The sequence below is a fragment of the Lepus europaeus genome, chromosome 4 (genome assembly GCF_033115175.1).
Source record: "Lepus europaeus isolate LE1 chromosome 4, mLepTim1.pri, whole genome shotgun sequence".
Lineage (NCBI taxonomy): Eukaryota > Metazoa > Chordata > Mammalia > Lagomorpha > Leporidae > Lepus > Lepus europaeus.
In genome coordinates, this window is record NC_084830.1 from 68,363,574 (window position 1) to 68,366,548 (window position 2,975).

The following is a 2,975-nucleotide window of genomic DNA, read 5'->3' on the forward strand; positions in this document are numbered from 1 at the left end:
GTAAGTTACTTATTCTGTTATTTACACTAAATTTGCCATCTTGATGTTTAAAACACTGTCTTCTACTTTTAAAGCCCCAAAATAAGAACAATACCTCTCAGGGAACAATGAGCTTGACCGTGTTCATACTCTTTGGGCCTTTCCAAGAGTGAGCTGACAATCAGTACACTATCTAGGTCTAGAGTCCCACTGGTATTAATCCACACTGTACAAAAACAACCATATTCCTTTGATGATTTGCATTTACCAGACTCTAGATCATTGTCCTTTAAATAGAGTAACTAGAGACCATTGATAGAGGAGATGTCGAGGTTAGGACTGGGAGGCACTTAGCTGTCCTCAATCGAAGTTGAGGGTATAAAGATTCAGAGCAATAAAACCTTTAACTTGGAGAAACAAAACCATACTTCGAGGAAGCATCATCAGTATCACCAGCAGCAGTGGCAGCTCCCACTGCCACCACCACCAATACCTGCTAATAGGCAACAGGCCAGAGGCCAGAATGAAGGTTTGACCATTGACCTGAAGAATTTTAGGAAGCCTGGAGAGAAGACCTTCACCTAAAGTGGCATCTCTTTATGGGATATCTTCCTCTTGACATCACCGATGAGGAAATGAGGAAACCATTTGAGAAATATGGGATAGCAGGCAGAGTCTTCATTCATAAGAATAAATGCTTTGGCTTTACCTGCTTGGAAGCAAGAAACCAAGAGGAGATTGCCAAAGTGGAGCTGGACAATATGCTGCTAGGTGGTAAGCAGCTGTGTGCGCACTTTGCCTGCCATAGTGCATCCATTACAGTCCAAAACCTTCCACAGTACTGTCTAATGAGCTGCTGGAAGAAGCCTTTTCTGTTTTTGGCCAGGCAGATAGGACCATAGTCATTGTGGATGATCGAGGAAGGCCCTCAGGAAAAGGCATTTTTGAGTTCCCTATGATGCCAGCTTCTCAGAAAGCTTTGGACTGATCAGTGAAGGCCCCTTCCTGCTAACTACAGAGAGCAAGCAGCCATCTGGATTTGCACAGCCTGACTCCTTTGAGTATGAGTGTGCCATGTGCTGGAAGGCACTCGCTTAGATGGAGAAGCAGCAGAAGACCATGCAGACTGCAGCATCAAGGAGGCTGGTGATTTGCTGGAGATGGAGCCTGCTTGCCATGAGCACCAGGTCATGCTAATGAGGCAGGATTTGATGAGGTGCCCAGAAGAACTTCGGAGAAAGGAAGAGTTGCACAACCAAGAAGAATAAAAATGAAAGCAGTTGGAATCCCAGACAAGACGCGGAGCACAGATGCCCTGAGGAAGTGACACAAGGGCAACAGGAAGGAATGACACAGCAAGAGCAGGAAGGATTCAAGGGAACTTTCCATGATGTGAGAGAGCAGGAGATATAGGTGGTCTAGATGGCTATGGGAGGCACTAGGGGCATAAACAAGAGGTGCCATGGCCCCACTCCTGTGCCTGCTGGTACCCCAGCACCTCCAGGACTGGCTACTATGATTGCCAAATGGAAGCTTGGGATTGACCCCGCCAAGGACATAATACAAAGGACTGGGGTAGTTGGTGGAACTCCTACGGCATTCAACCTTGCAGATCCTGGAGCTGAATTTGCCCCAAATATCACCAATACTATCGAAGTTGCAGTGTCTAGTTTCCCAAAGCCCATTAAAAGAGGACCCTTTTTGGACTAGTCAGAATTGTACCCTGCAAAAGTGTTAGGGATTCCTCCCTATAGTTAGGTCTTTCCTGTCTGTACAACTTGAGGCAGTTATGCTAGAGGCAGCAGGTAAGGGCAGGGTGATACTTAACAAATCGATTTTGTGTGATATTTTGTTTCATGGGTTTTGTGTGGTGCATTCCTGAATGCTCAGGTGTAATTGTAGAGGACCTGCAGAAACTGTGGCAAAATGGATCCAGTTAATCTCATTAATCTTGATCACTCTGGTGTTTGTCCATCCTGTTCTATTTGCTTTCTCATCCCTATACCACTCACCACCCATCTGCCTTGCCCCACCCCAGCCCAAGAGACATTGCCACAAATACCACAAAAACTAAACATCCCCCAGTGACCTTGGCTCCATTGCTCTACTCCAAGGTGAGAATTCAGGGACACGCTGGCAGAGGCCACAGACAGCTTACATGCGGCTTTGCTCTATCCCATACATTACCCTGTCATGTTCCAAGGGAGACATTTTCTCTCAGAGATTTTCATTTTAGTGTATCCCTAAAACGTTCTGAGTTAACTTGGCTCCATCTTTCTTTTGGGTGAGGACAACCCGAGAATGGCCCTTTTGTGTCTGCTGTTGCTGTTCACAGCTTTTCATGATAGGCTTAGTACAATCATGGAAAAGGGCTACTGTATGCTGAAGGTCTAGTAGGAGCTCTTAGCACTGCCTATCTTAGGTAGTTAATGCTGTGTATTTTCTGTTGGTATGTCATGTTTTTGTGTCCCTGATACCTTAAACCTGGAAGTTTTCTGGAAAATGGAGCAGTAACACAGTATGAACTTATTAAAATACATTTTAAGACTTTAAAAGAAAGGGAGGGAGAGAGAGAGAGAGAGAGAGAGAGAGAGAGAGAGAGAGAGACTAGAATTACCTACTATATTCAAATCATCCATGACTTATGGCTTTGACACTGGTAAACAAAAGGTATTGTCAGGTTTCTTTCCTGTACATTTTTTCTTGACTTACTTTAGAGGTAAGGCACTCACTGGCTGAACTCAAGAAAAGATGTATTCGTGGGGCAGGCACTTGGCACAGCAGTAAAAACAGTGCTTGGGACACCTTCTTCTCAAATCAGAACACCTGGCTTTTCTGCTTCTGACCCAGCTTCCTGCTAATGCACATCCTGGGAGGGAGCAGATGGTGACTCAAGTGCTTGGGCCCCTCTACTGGATGGAGTTCAGGACTGCTGCCTTCAGCCTGGCCAACTCTGGGCTGTTGCAGGCATTTAAGGAGTGAATGAGTGCATCTTT

At 45.4% G+C, this 2,975-nt stretch overlaps 1 pseudogene; it reads left to right on the forward strand.

Moving 5' to 3' along the window:
- Positions 1-369: 369 nt before the first annotated feature.
- LOC133758695 (non-POU domain-containing octamer-binding protein-like) lies at positions 370-1,689 on the forward strand (annotated as a pseudogene).
- Positions 1,690-2,975: the final 1,286 nt, after the last annotated feature.